We start from the raw sequence: 19198 nt of genomic DNA on the forward strand, positions 1-19198 counted from the left end.
TGAGAGATGCTGTTACATTGCCATTCCTGAAAGAGTCTAAAAAAAATTATATTGTACAGATTGTTTTATTGTGACATTTACTTGTAACAGCAGAAATATATTGTTAAAAAAAAAACCCAAAATTCAGACAGGGTGTTTTAGTACATTATGATTCATAACCTCAGGGTACTCCTGGGCTGCCAACACAATGATAATTATAAGAACCACCTAGTAACAAGGGAAAGTGCTCTTGAATTACATTATATGAATAAAATAGGAATATACAGATCATATGTTTTTTTTAAACTATGTTGAAAAAGTTGATTGCCAATAAGAGGCAGATAAAAAGGAATGTAAACAAAGAAGTACTGAACTTAAAGTCAGAAAATCTGGAGTTATCACCTGGATTTGTCATTTATGAACAAATTAGTTTGCCCTTGGACAAACTAATCAGTCATCTCGAACCCCAAATTGTAAATGGGCATAATGATGTCAACCTCGTTCACAGGCTGAATCAGCTAGGGTAAAGCGTCAATCATCTGTGCAGTGCAGTTAAGAGGGTGGGCTCAGGACCAGGCGGTCTGCTCAAACTCTGGTGCCACCACATATTGTTTAAGGAACTACTGGCAAGTTAATTACATGATGCCCCAGTTTCCTTACTGGTAAATGGGATGCTTGGTTCTGGGGTGAAAAGCATGGGTGTTGGAGCCAAATGCTTGAGTTTGAATTGATTATTTACTGCCTTCTGTGAGTTACTTAACTTCTCTGGGCCTCTGTCCCCTCATGTGTAAATAAGGATAAAACAGTATCTACTTCATGAGCTGTTGTTTAGATGACATGATTTAATTTGTTTAAGTGTTTTTGGGACAGTGCCTGGCACACAGTAAGCACTTAATAAATGTTAGCTATTATTATTCAGAAAAGAATGGGAAACGCTTGAATTAAAGCTGATTTTTGAATTTGAATAGGAGCTGAAAGGGAACCCAGATAAAACAATTAGTACGTTACTACAGTAGGAACATGGGGAGAATTTGGTCTTTGTTTTAGACTTTTTTTATTGCTGCTGCAATTTTTGTTTATATAATAAATCATAATCTAAGATGGGGAAAAAGTAACAAATCTGCCCTACATACCATTCCCTGAGGCACTGCTTACCCAGTGGCTGACTGATAAACTAATTTGTGTTGTTGTATTAATGGCTACTGATGGATTAATATGTTACTCCTCCAAGGTAACATATTTGAATTTAAACAGACACCTTACGCCGAGGCTGCCTGATGCCGGAATATCAGAGCCTTGGCACAGGCTGATGTGAGGAAATTTTTGATTCAAAGGAAAGTTTGGGCACTGCTGCAGTCACCAAGTCATGGTATTTGAGAATCGCACCAAGGACAGCTCAATTCTGCAGGGCCCTGAGGCTGCCCACAGCCATTTCTTGTCTGATCAACGAAGCTGAAGGGAGACAAGAGAGCATCCTTCTAACATGTAAAAACGGAACTACTGCCCAGACTTCCTGGATTTGCCATTGCAGAAATCATACCCACCCTTTTTGCCCTAATTGCCTCTCTCCCCCTTCCCTATCCCCAAGAGAAAAGCCTCTTGCACAGAGTGACCCAAACTAAATTGCTCTGTCCACAAAATAAATATCACCCACTCCTTTGTGTCTACAAAGTTATGTCACAAATATTTAAATGATCAAAGGATGCTAGCTTAAGTACTCATTGAACTGATTACTGGAAATCAGTTTCCTGAAAGCATCCTGAATGCGTTCCACAACAAACAAATATTTATGGAGTGCCAGACATGGGGGACTGAGAGAGAAAAAAAAATCCAATTTCTTATTTATTTATTTGTTTGTTTGTTTATTTATTTATTGAAAGAGAGAGCATGAGTCAGGGAGGGGCACAGAGAGAGGGAGCTCTCTGCTGTCAGTGCAGAGCCCAGCATGAGGCTTGAACCCATGAACCGTGAGATCGTGACCTGAGCCAAAACCAAGAGCTGGACGCTTAACTGACTGAGCCACCCAGACACCCCGAGAAAATCCGATTTTTTACACAGAGTTTTCATTCAGACGGGAGTTATTTCGAGAGTTTCTGAAAGTGGACTTGTTTGTGCCCATCATGAATTGGTTGCAGCCACCTGCATCCAGCAAACATGCTGGCTGTCCTTTCTTGTTCTGTATTCTGTTTCCTCACAGCTGTCACCCACTAATATTGTGGCCCAGAGAACCTACAATGCTGTCAGTTGCCTCACCTGGGAACCCCAGTGTACTTGTTAAGGACGTCCATTCCAGTTGTTTTTAAGATCATCCAGTCCTGAGGGGACCAGACTTGTTCTGAGTCCCATGCAAACTGATGAAGGAGGAAGATCTATTTGCTCCTTGACTATGACCTCCCTGAATAATCAGTGCCTTTAAAGCAGCTCTCCTTGTTTCTAGGTCTCATCTGAATGGATGAATACAATTCTGGCCAACCCTCTTGACTAAAACCTCATGAAGACAGGTCTGTGACAGTCAGTCTTCCACCCTTCCAATAGTAGATAGTAAACTCAGGCCTAGGAGCCCCCTGGGGACTTCTTCTTTCCCTTGTCATTCTCCTCTCACTATTACTTCTCTCTGAAGCAAACTCCTACATTCTCCAGTTACAAAGCAAAAATTTCCCATGTATCTTAGTAAGGAATGACATGCTGAAAGGAATAATGTGGTCATGATGTCTTCAGTCACCCTAAATGTCTGTTATATCCTTAAAGAAACATGAAGGACTGGAAGTGAGAAAACCGAGGTCACTTCCACTAAGAGAACCCCAGCTCTGGCACTCAGGCAAAGGCTAAGTCTAGGGGTAGAAATGACAACTCCTCATTTCTGCCACAGGCCCATGGTGGCAGCTGCTGGTGACACCATTGGGTGCTGATACCATGTGGAGCCTGTCAGTGCAAGGGAAGCATCTGTAAGCTTCCTGTCAAACGAATGAAAACTTTAGCACAATCCTGCAGGAAGTAACTTTCATTTTAAATGCTTTAAATGTTATTTATTTTTGAGAGAGAGAGAGAGAGAGAGAGCGTGTGAGCATGAGCAAAGTAGGGGCAGAGAGAGGGAGACGGAGTATCCGAAGCAGGCTCTGCACTGACAGCAGCGAGCCTGATGGGGGTCTTGAAGTCACAAACCATGAGATCATGACCTTAGCTGAAGTCGGAGGCCTAGCTGACTATTTTCAGGTGCCCCATTTTCAGTGTTTTAGGGAGCATGGTGATTCTGGGTCTTCTGTTTGGCTCTCAGTCCCAAACTCATGTTTTGGGCTATCAAGGCTGGGTCAGAAAATAATCTCAGGGACAGGCACTGTTCTGGGCCTAAAATCCTCTCCCCTCTTTGTCCAGTTTCTATCACTGGCCTGTTACTCCTGGATCCAGCCTGTGTGCCATTGTAGCTCTATTCTGCGGATAAAGCCTTGTAAGGGAGACTTCAAAGTTCTTGTAAACTGATCTTTTGACACTAGCTCCAGCAATCTTTTAGAAACATTGGGTGAAGGGGTGCCTGGGTGGCTCTGTTGGTTGAACATCCAACTTTGGCTCAGGTCATGATCTCATGGTTCGTGAGTTCAAGGCCCACATCGGGCTCTGTGCTGACAGCTTGGAGCCTAAAGCCTGCTTCAGATTCTGTGTCTCCCTCTCTGTCTGCCCCTCCCCTGCACATTCTCTCTCTCTCTCTCTCTCTCTCTCTCTCTCAAAAATAAATAAACATTTAAAAAGTTAAAAAAGAAAAAAGAAACATGGAGCAAATTCTACACTGGGACCTTTGGAGTAGTGGTGTTGAAACAATCATGTCAATTTAGTAAGGAGCTCTCTGACTCCATAAACACTCTCTCAGCCTGCTCTCTCTCCCCTCTATATATACCCCAAGCTAATTCTGTTAGAAGGGATGTCTTAAGAACTTTAGCCCTGAAGGAAATCACAGCTAATTACATGGTAAGAAGAATGAGTAGTACTTAGTAAATCTACTGGTTTGAAGAAAGAGGTTGATGAGGACACTGAAGGGGAAGCATAGAGTTCTTTTCTCTAAAATGTAGAAATGCTGGGGATAAATATTTATTATTTTTTTTAGCAGGCAGGGAAAGACTCAAGATTTCAAATTAAACTTTTTTATATGCCATTCTAGCAGGGGCAATTACCTTGACCGACATGACATTTAACGTATTTTAGGATGGATATGTTTACCTTTCCTTTAAATATTTTCTCTCAGATTGAACAGATAGACAATCTTGGTAGTTCTAGTGAGCTGCATAAACATTTGCAGTTCTGAGTTTAGAGGTAAACTTCATCCATTATAAGGAAAATCATTCCAATTAGCATAATGTCCTAGAAATTTCGCCTCAGGAATATACTCCACCTTTACTGATTTATCAACCTCTCAACATATTTTTGTGTTGTACTGGGAGTGCTCCCCCATGCTGGCATCATTGTCTTTAATTTATTTTATTTATTTCTACATGGCCTAAATAAATGCGGGATGTGCACATTTATTTAAAGAATACTCATTTTCATAAAAATGGGAAAAAGACAAAAATATTCAGGGCTATTCCTTTCTAGTTCTTGTATAGTTTAAACAATGCATTCTTTAGGTAGACTGCCTTGTTACTACGGCATTTGTAAATTCTGGAATTTTCCTGTGTGATGTACCTTCCCACTACTCTGTAATGGGTGGAGAATATTAGAAGAAATTCTTTTAGATAGGCAGGGAAAAAAAGAAAAAAGAAAAAAAGACGAAGAAACCAGTAACAATAGCCAGTTATTCTGCTGTTTGAAACCAAGAGGAAGCCTGAAATCTTTAGAAGCGAAATCATATGCTTTTAAGAAATATTGTAAAATGTTTTTGCTTTCATCTCCAAAAGGTATCCATCTACAAGTTTTTCACTGCATATGACCCTGTTCATTTCTACTTTGCATTTAAGCCTTTGTTCATAGCTGTGGAAAATCAAGTCAAAATCAAAGGCTCTCAGGAGAGGACAGGAAAGATGAACGTGTGATATGTGCAGGACAGCCACACCAAGAAACTTGGTGGTTCCGTTAATGAGCCACACGCTCTTACACCTCCCTGTCTTTCTATGGGGCTGCTTCCTCTCATGCACTACGTGTTTTTGCTGTTGTCTTCTAGACAATTCCTGCTTTTTTCCAAGACTCATCTCAGGCATTGGTTTACCGGAAAGTTTTTCCTGGCCTCCCCAGTCTGGCTAGGAGTCCTCCTCTGGATTCTCCAGTGCCCTGTGCTTCCTCCGTCGCAGCAGATTTCTGTGTTCTATGATGGCATCTGTTACCTTTCCGTTAGAGAGGCCCTTCTGTTATGATGGTCTGGCTGCTTTTCATCTCTGAGATGCCAGGCCTGGACCAGCGTCTGTCATGCATGATTTGAGTGGATTCAGTGAATGTGGGCAAATGACCTCTTGATCTTAGAAGGGAGGAAGGAACAGAGTTAGGGCTGCACCTTTGAGCTCTGGAACATTTTTGTTGTTGTTTTTGTTATGGTAACAGATCATAACAAAAAACTCTTTAGCTACTGTTTAGCATCTTTCCATGTTTAATACATAAATGTTGGGAATGAGAGGTCTCTTGATTTTCTCTTTTCCCATTAAGGCTCAGGCACAGGGAAATGTTTGAGATAGTTCAGAGTGACATAGAGCAAAGAGCACAGTGTGGTCAGGAGGTGAGCTGGTGGGGTGTGAGTGGGAGCCTGAGAGACCTCTGAGGTTCTTGCGTGGAACTGATGCGAAGCTGGGGGAGCAATAGGCCTGTGTGGCAGGACAAGGGAGGCCCTGGAGAAGGCTGGTATGGGCTGCAGTGAGGGCTGGGTGGAAGGAGGCCCTGTGAGGCTGGCTCGCTCAGTGATAGAGAGCAGGCCCAACAAACTGAAAGAATCCAGATCGAGAGTTCTACCAACAGTTGCAGATGCAAGAAGGTGAGCCCCCGTCAGAGTGTGAGAGCCAGCGCAAGCCCGAGGACAAGCTTGAGGTCAGTGGTCCCTTTTACTACCTCTCTCCAGCCCTGCCAGCCTGGTCATACCAAACCTCCTCCTGTAGACTGCATATCATCCTGGGGGAAAGAAACTGGGAAGTGGAAACTGTCTGAGAAATCAAATATATTTACTTAGAATATACTTAAAATTACCTAAACAGGCTCTTTATAATATTAGTTTAGACTAAAGTTTAAATTGGATAGGAATAAAAGTTATTAGCATTATACTTTTTACTAACAGCTTGGGGCTTTAGATAAACATCAACTTAGTTAAAAAATTATATATCTCTCCAAATCCAACTTAGGGTATCAGTGAATTTTGTAAACTTGTTGCGCATTTATCCTTAATTTAATTGAAAGCTGTTACAATGATGTAGGACTTCTCTTTTGCTATCTAAAATGTAATTGGTGCCTTACAGGTAATTTCTGCTCCGTGAACATGGATTTGATATTCGACATCAGGTAACACAGACTATACATGTAACAAAACAACCTAATATTTCCTGAAGGTCTTATTCGTTTGCTTGCAAATGGAATGATCAGGTCCATATGAGCTTTGTGCAGTTATGGTTACCAACATCTTCCCTGTACACCTGAGAGAGTAAAGGTAAAAGAAATATGGTAGCATCTTTAAAGTCTACAAAACTTTTGCTTACACCAACAAAGTAATGAGTAGAATGGTGTCAGTTACCTCGATTATTCAGAAAAGCTGTTATTTTGGTCAATTTATACATAATTTCCTCTTAAAAAACATGCACGTTTGCCTAAATGGGCAACAGCTGTCTTCGTCCCACCTGTGCCCCATTGAAAATTTCATGGACTTATTATACCAGTGCAATTTCCCCTAGACAATGCACATTCCTATTTTTTTACTGAAATTCTCCAAAAGCAAAATGAAGACTAAATGGGAGAAGGGAGAATAAATGTGTTTTCAGGAGACCTAAGTTAAATTATTCTGCTCATCATTTCCTTCCTCATTTACAAAAGCAAAGCGAAATAGAAAATTGAAGCAATTATGATTGAGGCTCTCTGTCTCGGGCCCTCATGTCTTCCCAAAATGATACGACCAGAATTCTTTGTTTAGAATCCTTTAGGCTTCTGTGATTTCTCTAAGCTCTGTCAGAAGCACAGTTTTGACTTCTCTAGATGCAAAGCCTCTAACTGAGAACTACAGTATTTCATTTGAAATTCTGGATGAGAAGGGGTGAAAAGGTCTTGGTTTCAACACCTTGTGTGTTTCTGGATTACTGCTCAGGAATAAACTTTTCAGAGCTCTTTAAAGGGTTCTTGAATTCTAGGATCCAGGGCCGTGCATGAGCTGGTATCATGCAACTCAGGAAAAATGCTGAACGGTCAGTATAGACTCTGATCCCAAATACTATTGTCTATTTATATCATGCTTTGGAATTTATAAAACGCTTTGTCCTGTTAGTCACACCTATCTTCCAGCTCTGTATGTGATTCAATCTCCCCTCCTGCTAACTGCCCTGGAGCTGTGTCTTCTATACTTTTAGAAGTGCTCCAAATTAGAGCATATCTTTTCCTTTGGCATCTTCATGTTTTCACATATCCTGTTTCCCCATCAATTATGTGCCATGTGAACTATTCCTGATCTTTCAAGACTCATTTCAGGAATCATCTTTTCCATGATGTTTCCCTGACCTTGCCTTCCCTACCTGCCCACTCTGGAGAAATGGGACACATTTCTTCCTTTTCTCTCCCCTAGTATTCAATAACTCCTATGGCATCAACCCATCACACTGGGAGTGCACGTGTTTACTTTTCTGTACCTCCACTCTAGACACTGGATTCCTTCAGGGAAATAGTTTCGCCTCATTCATATCTGCATGCCAATATCCAGCAACAGTGCCTGGCACATGGTAGATTGTATCATGAAGGATTTTTTTTGAAGTAATGTATGAGATAGGCAGGATAAATCTTCACATCCTTACTTTCACACTAAGAATTGGAGACGTGGCAACATAAAAGATGTCCACACAGGTATAAAGCTGACAAAGGGAGAAGTGACAACTTGGATTCTAGTAACCTGACTCCAAGGACAATGGTTTTTCCACCTGGGGTGTTTGCCCATTGGAGGAAGTCATGTCTTTTCCTGATTCCATTTTTCTGAAAGTAAAAGAGGTACACCTTTTCACAGATCTCTGCTAATTAGACACTACAAATGGGAAACAGCACATGCAGAGGTTAAGAGCATCGATTCTGGAGCTAAAATGCCTGTGCTCAAATCTCAGCTCTCTCAGCTCCTGCCAGTTGTCTAACTTTTCTGTGCAGCACATGCAAAATGAAGATAATAGTATTCATCTCCCATAGAGTCAGAAAAGTTAAAGAAGTGGGGCGCCTGGGTGGCGCAGTCGGTTGGGCGTCCGACTTCAGCCAGGTCACGATCTCGCCGTCCGTGAGTTCGAGCCCCGCGTCAGGCTCTGGGCTGATGGCTCGGAGCCTGGAGCCTGTTTCCGATTCTGTGTCTCCCTCCCTCTCTGCCCCTCCCCCGTTCATGCTCTGTCTCTCTCTGTCCCAAAAATAAATAAAAACGTTGAAGAAAAAAAAAATTAAAAAAAAAAAAAAGAAAAGTTAAAGAAGTTAATTATGTAAATCATTAGAACAGCACCCAGCATATCAAGTGCTCTGTGCATTTGCTATATATTTATATATATATGGTACTAAAAATGGGAAAATAATGAATTCCTTGGTAAATGTGAAGTTTGGCAGGTGAAATATTTCAAATCAAGGAGCAAAGTAATAAAAGTATCCTTAGTGGTGAAAAGATTGAGAATCATTGGATGTGCTGTTTGTCCTTTTGGCTGAACTTTAAAGATCATCAAGAAAAATCAAATACTTCAGGCAGTATACAAACAGAAAATGTCTCCTTTCCAGGGAGGCTACTGATGGAGAGGTACAAGCAGATTTTCTAGTTGCTGGGAGCAATTTGGGAAAGAAATAATATAAGCAGACATCATTTCAAGTAAATACTCCCTTTACAATAGTCACTGAAAAGCTATTAAACATGCCTCCGGATCAAAATTTACAACAAAACCACAGATAAGATTCACAGCTTTTTGGTTTGGAAGGGGCCTCCTGTGGTTGCACAGGGGATATCTAGAGAACTCTCATTTTGCAGCACTATGTCTTATTTAAGTGATATTACGCATGCTAAGGACTGCTTTGAAATGCAGTAGAAATAAAGCATAAGGGTGATACAATAAAATTCAAATAAACTGCAATAATATGCCAGTTTCGGGACTCACCAGTACATCTTGGAGTCGCACTGGTAAAATAACATGTCTGGATTAGACAATTAAGTCAGGGTCCTCATTAGAGAATGTGGAAATACATAAAGGGAGTGCTAATATTGAATGACACTAAATGGGGCGTTACTAAGTCCTGTTGTGTGTTTGTGGAATCCCTGAGTGAAAAATAATAATAAAGCAAGTATCCCTAGGATCAAGAAAGAAATTGAGAATGCCTATTGCTGACAGTTAAAAGGCAGCATGGAAGAAGAGAAACAGCATCTGACTTAAGTCAGAAAATTTGGTTCTTGTCTCAGTTCTGTTTGTTCTTAGCAACACGATTTTAAAAGTTAGGTGATCTCTGAATTCTGGTCTGTAAATTGGGGGTTATAACACCTGTCAAATGAAGCAATGGATGTGAGAGCACTTCTGAAACTTTGAAGTGTCAACTTCAAGTTGCTCCCAAAGACAATTTTTAAAGCAAACTCCATAACTACATATTTCCCATACACAGAGCCTACATTTCTTATTTCAAGGAAGATTGAAAATGGGCTGCTTATTTGCATAAAAGGGATAAAGTTAAAAAAAAAAGTAATGGAGCTAGGAACAAAATGGTTAGTGTTTAACAAGTGAGCAAAAACAATTGTCTTTTGTTTTTCCTTAAAATGTATCCTGGGAGGCTATATAATTGAAAATTTCTGATTCTCAAATGAGCACAGACCATAATTTTTGAAGAGGCTTTGCTTAGCATGAGTTCTTGGGATTGCTCTCTTCAGACCTTAAGGGAAAATTGAATGGAGGGCTTAGGGTTCCATTAGGAGGCAATTTTCCTCTGGCTGAGTAACTCAGGATCATACCAGCTGTGACAGGAAAAACCTTGCCAACCACCCCCGCGGCATGGTGAGAGGATAACCTGAGCTGTGGGGATTGTTTTCAAGTCACTGTGCCCCTAACTCAGGCGGGAATGGGGCCAACAAACATGCAATCTGAGTGAGACGGTAGTTATTTTTTATCCAGAAGCAGTAAGACTGAATCCCTAACTCACGAGTTCTGTTGGACAGATGGTATGTTGGGGGGTGGGGTGGGGTAAGAAATGGTCGACAGGTCCTTCATGTAAACTACAGATTTTGCTAATTCAGAGTATTACCAATGCAGAATGCATGAATAATTAACCACATGGGTTTACCGCATTTTCATAAACTCTGAAACTTTTAGAAAGATAGTGGGCTAAAAGCAAATTTGTAAACTTTCACATATTAATTTAATAAATTGACCAAAGAGATAGGGAAGAAAATGCCTGCAGTACTGAAACTAAAGATACTGCCAATTACAAACATTTCAAGACCATTTGTCAGATATAATAGTTTAGAACACTTTCAAAGATGATGCCTAGATGCAGAGCACAACTTACCTTTCTTGGTGAATGCAGTTGGCTCCCTGCCCTTCACTGAGTGTGTGAAACTTTCCTCCGGTTGCCGTCAGCCTTGGTTGCTATGGACTCAGCCTGTCCATCCAAATCTCTCCAGACTTTTCAGGATAGCCAGCAACCAAAGACTGATCAGTACAGGGGCAAAAGACTGGGCCTCTTGCCTAAAGTTGGAATCAGTTCTGAGGTGCAGCTTTTGCTCCAAAGATTCCTAAGGGAATAAAATTAAAGTTACTCTCCAGCTGAGAGACCATATCTTGCTTAGCTTTCTTCCTTTCCTCTCTCCTGCTTTCCTCATTTTTTTTTTCTCCTGAAAACATACACTAAAATGCTTTATAATCCCCTTGTAAGTCTCTGCTTCTAGGGAACTAGATGTTTCAAAGATAGCTTATGAGTTCATTGTGGAAAGCAGGTGGAAAAGTTTCTGGAAAATTCTACCAATATCTCCTAATTGGGATGGTACAGGCATCAGAGATATGAACAGGCTATGGGGAGGATTGAGAAAATCCATTTGGGGGTTTTCCCCCCTTGACCTAGATCTATTAGATTCCAAGGTAACAATGACTCAGTCAAAATAATTTGTTTTCGTCTGAAATGTTTTTTCCAATAGCAATGTTCTGATTTGAGAAGGAAACCCACCATAGTATTTATCTATTGTTGCAAAACGAATCATCACAAATGTAGTGACATTAAACAATGTACATTCTGTGGGCCAGGAATCTGAGCATGGCTCACCTGGGTCTTCTGTTTCCGGGTCTTTCACAAACATCAATCAAGGTTTTGTCTAGTCCTATAGGGTCTCACCTGCGGCTCGACTGGAGAAGGATCCATTTCCAAGCTCATGTGGTTGTAACAATATTCAGTTCCTTGCAGACTCCCAGACTGAGGCCCTCAGCTCTTCACTGTCAGTTCCTTGCCACATTGGCCTCTCTAGATGACAGCGCACTTCATCGAAGGCAGCGGGAGTCTGTTAACAAGAGAAAAGTTGCACTCTAATATAATGTAATCACATGCATGACACCCCTTCGTTTTTGCAAGTCATGGATCCTATTAGAAGCAAGTCATGGATCCTACTCACAGTCAAGGGAAGAGGATGATGCTGGGTAAAAATACCAGGAGATAGGGGCCATTAGGGGCCCTATTTAGAGTCTGCTTGCTGCCACATCTACTAATTCAGATTGAAGTCTGGAAACAAGGATGAGTCATTGGAAGGATAGGGGAATATCTACTTAAATAGTCATTTAATATTTTAATTTTTATCTTAGAGAGGGAGAGAGAGAGAGAAAGAGAGAGAGAGAGAATGAGTGGGGGAGAGAGACAGAGAGGGAGAGAGCGAGAGAGAATCCCAAGCAGACTCCACACTGTGGAACCTGATGCAGGGCTTAATATCACTATCCCAGGATCATGGCCTGAGCAGAAATCAAGAGTTGGATGCTCAATTGCTTGAGACATCCAGGCACCCCTCATTTAACATTTTTATGTCATTAATAGTAAAAGTATTAATTAAGAAGAAAACATGTAGTTTTATCACATAGAAAGAAATCTGATGGGGTTCCACACCCACACCCCTGAATGTATGGCCAGCTGAATTAGAAGTGAAAGAGAACCAAGTGCCCCCCCCCCCAATTCTCCAAACCTAGCTGAGTTGGCCTTTATGCAATGGGTTTCAACAGATGTAGAGAAAGTGCTTTTTGGAAAGATGATATTTTGGCTACAACTTCCTATAGTATTAACTTCTTTCCCATGCTCTTAAAATCACTGAATGATTTAAGGTGACAACATTAACCTACAGGATCATCCTCTAGCTTACTTTCTAGGAGTATACTTTTCTTTCTTTTTTTTTTTTTTTAATTTTTTTTTTTCAACGTTTATTTATTTTTGGGACAGAGAGAGACAGAGCATGAACGGGGGAGGGGCAGAGAGAGAGGGAGACACAGAATCGGAAACAGGCTCCAGGCTCTGAGCCATCAGCCCAGAGCCCGACGCGGGGCTCGAACTCACGGACCGCGAGATTGTGACCTGGCTGAAGTCGGACGCTTAACCGACTGCGCCACCCAGGCGCCCCTAGGAGTATACTTTTCAAGATGTTAGGAAAAAACCAAGAAAGTTGAGCCAACAGAAACCCTCCTGCTCTCAACCCATTATACTAAACTGGCAACCCTTATTCTATGAATACAGTGGGATTAACACACTCTAAACCAGTGTGAAAAATTTAGTTGAAGAGCATATATTTAAAGACTTACCCAAGAAAACAAAATCAAATTTTAGGTGCTATCTATTTTGGACTAATATTCAGTATAACATGGGGTCTGAAATGAACATGAGTGTTATGTTGAATAATGAGCCATAGAGATTCTTGTTAAAGAAGTAGATTTAATAAAAGTAATAATACTATTAAAGCCTTCCAAGTAGTAAAGAGAAAAATCATCACTGCAGAAAATGGGATCATTAAGACATAGTTGAGAAAATTACCTACAACATGAACCAAAGAAAAGCTACAAGATTTTTATAAAAGTTATAACAAAAAAGATTAAAGAGGGGCACCTGGGTGGCTCAGTTGGCTAAATGTCCAACTCTTGACTTGGGCTCAGGTCATGATCTCGCAGTTTGTGCAATTGAGCCCCATGTTGAGTTCTGCGCTGACAGTGCTGAGCCTGCTTGGGATTCTCTCTCTCTCTCCCTCTCCCTGCTCCTCCCCTCACTCATGTGTGTGCACTCTATTTCTCTCTCTCTCTCTCTCTCTCTCTCTCTCTCAAAAGAAAAAAAAGATTAAAGAGAAGAATGAGATATTGGTGATTCAATGTGCATATACTTTGTGTTCCTAGGAAAGGGAATAGAATAGAGAAGAAATGAAAAAGAATAAAACACAGTAGAAATTAAATATAAAAGAAATGTCCTGAATTGAGGGTAGACCTTAATTTCTCTACCTACAGGGTTTTCCATTTGTCAGGCAAAATTAATGAAAAGCAACCAACACTGAGCTCTCTTCTGATGAGGTTACTATATTTCAAAAACTAAAAAGGATTGTACAAGTATGTAGAAGGGGCAGAAACACATTTTCTAAAAGGGAAAACAAATTATGGTTGCTTCTCAGTCACAAAAGATATTAGAAAGAGTAGAACAAGACTTCAAAGCAAATTAAAAACTTCTATTTCAGAGAGTTTTTCTTCAATGTAAAAGCAATAGAAAGTTATTACTATAACTTCAAGCATGGAAAGAAAAAACGTTCTGAAGACACTCTAACCTAGGGGGAAATAAAAATAATGAATTTATAAGTGTGTGGGGGGAATATAATAAACAGTTATTAGCTTTGAATCCATTGTAGCCAAAAACTACATCTAAATATGTGGCCTTACAGACATGTACAAAGATCTGCATACCAGTAGGTTCACATGCTATTTTATTTTTATTTATTTTATTTGTTTTTTATTTGAGAGAGAGAGAGAGAGAGAGAGAGAGAGAGAGAGAGAGAGAGAATCTTAAGCAGACTCCATGTGGGGCTGGATCCCATGATCCTGGGAGCATGACTTGAGCTGAAACCAAGACTTAGATGCTCAACAGACTGAGTCACCCAGGCACCCATCGCATGCTATTTAAAATCATAACCTATTGTGTACATATCTATTTCCCACTCTGTCATTATTCATTTAAATTTAACTATACAGTTATAAGATCAATTGTATACCATTGTAGTCTCTTGATTTCATCTTTATTTTAAAGTCTGTATTCTGATTCATTGGCAGTTTTGTTATAATCCATTCTCCATTATGTGCTTCAGATATAGTACCTCACATGTACTCATTTATTTATACATTTTGCATTTATGCAGGTGAGAAAATTTATACCTTGCCTAGGTATAAGATTCTTACATTGCAGTCTTTTTTTTTTTTTTTTAATTTTTTTTTTTCCAACGTTTATTTATTTTTGGGACAGAGAGAGACAGAGCATGAACGGGGGAGGGGCAGAGAGAGAGGGAGACACAGAATCGGAAACAGGCTCCAGGCTCTGAGCCATCAGCCCAGAGCCCGACGCGGGGCTCGAACTCACGGACCGCGAGATCGTGACCTGGCTGAAGTCGGACGCTTAACCGACTGCGCCACCCAGGGAGACACAGAATCGGAAACAGGCTCCAGGCTCTGAGCCATCAGCCCAGAGCCCGACGCGGGGCTCGAACTCACGGACCGCGAGATCGTGACCTGGCTGAAGTCGGACGCTTAACCGACTGCGCCACCCAGGCGCCCCTACATTGCAGTGTTTTAAAAGTCTGTAGATACTAGTTCACTAAATTCTGGCTTCTGGTTTTTCAGATGAGAAGTCCAATTGTTTTTTTACTTTGTTAGTAATTTCTCCTTTTTGCAAAAGAGGGTTTATCTTTGGAAAGAGAATTTGTTGCCAGGATATATATGTCTAGGTACATGTTTTTTATAGTCAGTACTGGAAGTCAGTGATACCTTTCAATCTGAAGCTTCAAAAATTTCTTAAACTCAAGGAAATAAAATTTTTGTCTGTTAGTTGCTATTTTAGTTTTCCATTTATATGTTGGGTTTTCTGGATTTGTCATCTGCATTAGTTTCCAAGAGCTTCTGTAAGAAAGTTCCACAAACTGGGTGGCTTAAAACAACAGATATTATTCTACAATAGATCTGGAAATTAGAAGTCCAAAATGAAAGTATCATTTCATGTACCTCTTCCAACTTCTGGTGGTTCCTGGCAATTCTTGATGGTTTTGGGCTTGTGGTAGCCTAACTCCAATTTGTCTCCTTATTCACATGGCCTTCTTCCTTGAGCCTTCCCTGTGTCTTCAAATATCTCATTCCTTTCAAGGACATAAACTCACCATATTACAGTCAACCCTAATCCAGCATGACTTCATTTCAACTTGCTTACATCTATAAAAACCCTATTTCTAAATAAGGTCACATTCACAGGTATGGGTTGGGACTTTAAGATCTTTCTGGAGGACACAATTCAACCCACAACATCATCTATGTCTCTAACTTCATGATATCCATCTCTTTGTGAGATACTTATACTTTATATACTTATACTTTATATTCATGGACACATATTTGGGGGCACCTGGCTGGTTCAGTCAGTAGAGCATGCCACTCTTGATCTCAGGGTCATGAGTTCAAGCCCCACATTGGGCACAGAGATTACCTAAAAAATAAGAAAGTCAAGGACATATATTTCAACAGCTAACATCACCTCTAATTAATCTATTAAAATCTAACATTAAAAAATGTTTTTGTTGACAAAAATATTTTTATTTTTCTAGAAGCTGCCTATTCTGGGTGTTCTGCTTGGCTGAAGCCTTATAGATGTGTCTTTTTTTCTTCATCTGCTCATGTCTCATCTTTTGGGCATGGGGCTCCTTGCCTGTCTTATGTGGAGTCTACCCTTATGGGGAGACAGGAACTGCAGCATTTCCCTGAGGGCCAATAATAAAGCAGTAAATAATCTGTCAATATCCCATTCGGGTCCCAAAGGGAAAACTTTTCTCCTGCTCTTGTCTCCTCAATTGCAATGTCTAGGGCAGGGGTCTTCAATCTTTGTGCACATGGGAATTACCTTAGGAGTATTATTCCCAGTTAGGCATTGGGTAGTAATGGCTAGTCTCCATCCTTGGTTTATTTGGTCTGGATTTCTAGTCCTTGGGCTAGATGCAGAACTTTTTATTCTTTCATGTAAAGGTGAATCCTTTGGCCATCTTATTGAAATGTAGATGCTGGCTCCAGAAGTCTGGAATAAGACCAGATTCACCATTTCTAACAAATTCCCAGGTGTTCCCACTGTTGGTGCTGCTGCAAATAGCTAGAGCACTGGTTCTCAGACTTGGCTGTGCTTTGAGATCACATAGTGAACCTCAAAAATACTAATGATTCTATCCCACCCCTGGAGACTCTGATTTAATTGGTAGGCCATGTGGTCTGGGCAATGGGATTTTTACAAGCTTCCCAGATGTTTCTAATTTGGAGAAGCACTGAGCTGGATAAAATTTTACCAGCCTCATGGCCAGGGTCAACTCAGTTGCCTTATTTAGTTTCCACGCAGTTCCTCAGGAATTCCTCTCCTTTTAGGGATCCTTGGCTGGCAGGGGATGCACATCTCTTCATGTTACCAGGTGTTGTACTTCATGTCCCTGGGCTTTTTGGTGCCATCCCTGGCTCATCTCCATCCTGCGGGGCATAGGTTGCAGATCTGTTTTCTCCAACCAGACCCCAGCAGAGCCCAAGAACTTATTTATAATGTCCAGGCTTCTCTGGCATTTTCTGCACTCAAGAGGCTGATAGTTAGATTGGAACTGGGATGGCAGGGCAGTATGTTTAAGTGGTTCTCTTTTCCAACTCTAACTCTTTAATTCTCAAGACTTCTTTCTTATTCTCTGACTTGTTTAATGTAATGTTTTATTTTAGAGAAGTGATATCTTCCTAAACGTTGTTGAGAACTCTAACTTGAAGGTCTTTCTTTCTTTGTAATTTCTTATTTCTCTTACTTTTTCCAAAGGTTATTTTTGTTTTTAAATCTTGGTATTTCTCTTCGATCTTGTAGCCTTTCTGGAAATGTCTCATTTGCTTATGTTTAGAATTAGGTGACGATAAGTCCAACTGCATGATCTATGCTGCTAATTATGGTTTATTGACTGCCAGACTTTCTTTGGGGTAAGTGGCAGAACTGGGTATTAGGTCACAGTATGTCCATATAATAGAATGAGGAAGTGTTTATCTTATGGCGCCAACCATAAGCCTTAGCTGCCTTAGGTTTTTCCAGGTGTTGTTTGGGGTTGAGCATAAAGTTTCAGGCCACTAGAGGCAGGCAAGGGAGGGGGACAAATTGGAGCATAAATTTCTCCAGAGTTCATCTGCCATTTTTAGCCCTTTTTACTATTTCTTCCTTTTGCCATACTTGTACTTGCTGGGTGGATCAACTTCTTTCTTTACTGATGTTCATAGCACATGAGTTCCAGACTGTGGCTTCCTTTGATATGCCTCATCTACTGAGATTCTTCCATTTACCTCCCATTGTTTATTGCTGGCTATTCTCTTTTCCTACTTGTAGGCTTATACCTTTTAAACATTCCCTTCGTATCATGAAAGAGTCTGAGAGAGAGAGGAAGATTTGCCTCCTTGCATCAGAAACAGTATAACATCATTTTAATGAAGGCAGGATATTCTATTTTGCCGATGTATCATATTTTAAAAATTTATTTAGTAAGTATTCTGTAGTTGAAACTCAGTTTTCCTCAAAATTTTATTACTATAGACAATTGTGCAATGAACAACCTTAGGAACAACTCTTGGTGCAAACACTTTAGATAAAATCCCACAAATATAATTGTAGGTTAATTTATGTGCATTTAAAATGTGTTATGTCTATGTTCTCTTAATATGGTTTGTTTCAATTTATGGTGCCTATTATGCAGCACTCTCTCCAACAATGGGTAAAATAATTATTTCCTTAATCTTTCTTGGTTGTATAAGTTAAAGATCTTATCTCATTTCAATATTACCCCTTTGAAAAGACTAACCACCTTCAGAAAATAGCATTTCTCTTGTGCAAACCATTTCCTGTCTATAATTTTACCCTATTATATCATCTTCATAACATTCAACTAATCTGAATTTATCAGTCCCTCCTACTCCTTTATAAGCTCCATGAGGTCAGGGGCATTGTCTTCACCGCTGTACTCCCTGAATATAGGAAACTTTCCCCATGTCTTCACACAGTTTTTCCTCTGTGTATATGGATGTCTGTCTTCTCTTATAAAGACACCAGTCATGTGGATTAGGTCCCACTAAAGTGACCTCATTTTAACTGAATTACTTCTCTAAAGACACTATATCCTAAATTATGATGCATAGGAGGTACACAGTAAGTATTTTTTTTTAAGGAATATGGGGGAAAGCATATTCTGGAAAGCATTTTTGATAGGTATCTTAACCAATTATAAATGACTCAGTTTTTAAGTACTTAACTTTTGCTTTAATTTTCATAGCCAAAACAACTCTACAACCTGGACCATATATATATATATACACACACACACAAAGTAAGGGAAACTTCCTTTCTGTCTGTGAATCCCAGAATTTATACTTATAACACTGATTTCACTGCAAGAATATTCATACTTAACTGCCTTTTGTCTTTATTTTAGGCTCTTTCACCCCATACTGATCCTAGGACTTGTTTTCCTGTGATTTTAATGGTAGGAAATGGAACTACCAATTCCATACAGATGTCGAAGAACCAGCCTTGCAGACAGCTGGAAGAAACAGGTGTACAGAAATCCAGGGACTATTAACATATCTAATTGAATAAGTGTTGGTAGTTACAAAAGTAATTAAGAATAAAAGAAAGCTGTGTGAAGTTCCTAACAAAAACATTGCTGGTAATCACTGCCAACTTAAAACTCATTTTGTGAAGCTTTCTGAAAAAAATAGGAGCATTTTATATTGAATATTACCTTTTGTCTTGTAATTTACATAGGTATCTTTAATGAACAGCTCGTTTATAGTTCCACTGAGTCTTTCCTGTGTTGCAGGCA

The 19198-nt window shown here is 40.0% G+C and overlaps 1 protein-coding gene across 2 annotated transcripts in view; it reads right to left on the reverse strand.

Annotated features, from left to right (window-relative positions):
- Positions 1-11610, reverse strand: part of GRIN3A (glutamate ionotropic receptor NMDA type subunit 3A) — a 294454-nt gene extending 282844 nt beyond the window's left edge. Inside the window, exons 1-2 of one of the 2 annotated variants that reach the window (XM_047067179.1) lie at positions 11458-11610; positions 10639-10864 (exon numbers count right to left, since the gene is read on the reverse strand). The gene's annotated coding sequence lies outside the window, so the exon portion shown is untranslated. Of the gene's footprint in view, positions 1-10638; positions 10865-11388 lie in introns of both variants that reach the window. The other variant, XM_047067173.1, reaches the window with a different exon arrangement.
- Between the last annotated feature and the right edge of the window lie 7588 nt (positions 11611-19198).

Source organism: Lynx rufus, unplaced genomic scaffold, assembly GCF_022079265.1.
Source record: "Lynx rufus isolate CCGP_SWC_20201006 ecotype Redwood Valley unplaced genomic scaffold, mLynRuf1.p SCAF_10, whole genome shotgun sequence".
Taxonomy (NCBI): domain Eukaryota; kingdom Metazoa; phylum Chordata; class Mammalia; order Carnivora; family Felidae; genus Lynx; species Lynx rufus.